The sequence below is a fragment of the Arachis ipaensis genome, chromosome B03 (genome assembly GCF_000816755.2).
Source record: "Arachis ipaensis cultivar K30076 chromosome B03, Araip1.1, whole genome shotgun sequence".
Lineage (NCBI taxonomy): Eukaryota > Viridiplantae > Streptophyta > Magnoliopsida > Fabales > Fabaceae > Arachis > Arachis ipaensis.
In genome coordinates, this window is record NC_029787.2 from 59,466,382 (window position 1) to 59,467,248 (window position 867).

An 867-nucleotide genomic window follows, 5' to 3' on the forward strand; every position below is an offset into this window, starting at 1 on the left:
TAATGCTCCTTGTTTTCGAAAATTTTGGAGGGAAAACACTAAGGAATACTAAACTTAAAAATTTTAAGATCAAGATACAAGGAAAACTCAAGAACACTTTGAAGACTCACAAGAGCACAAGAACATGAAGAAAGAACATCAAACTTAAAATTTTTTAGAAAACCAAACTAAAATTTTTGAAAAACAAAGAAAAATCAACAAGAAAACACCAAACTTAAAGTTTGGCACAAGATTTATTCAAAGAAAAATTATTTTTGAAAAAGATTTTTAAAAATAGGCTAGCCAATTACTAAGAACATAAGCACCACGCTCTAGCTAATTGAGCTATAAGTTTAAAGTGTTTTAACAAGGTATAAATAATAAAAGACTCTAAACCAAAAAGAAAAATTTTTCCTAATCTAAGCAACAAAATAAACCGTCAGTTGTCCAAACTCAAACAATCCCCGGCAACGGCGCCAAAAACTTGGTGCACGAAATTGGAAATCACAGTTCTTCACAAATTCGCACAACTAACCAGCAAGTGCACTGGGTCGTCCAAGTAATACCTTACGTGAGTAAGGGTCGATCCCATGGAGATTGTTGGCTTCAAGCAATCTATGGTTATCTTGTAACTCTTAGTCAGGAAAACAATAAAATAATTCACTTATCAAATTTGATCACTAGGAATAAAAGGGCAGAACACAAGTTATACTTGTATGCAATGATGGAGAATATGTTGGGGTTTTGGAGATGCTTTGCCTTCTGAAATTCTGCTTTCCTCTGTTTTCTGATTCACGCACGCACGTCCTCCTATGGCAAGCTATGTATTGGTGGATCACCGTTGTCAATGGCTACCATCCATCCTTCCAGTGAAAAGGGTCCAGGTGC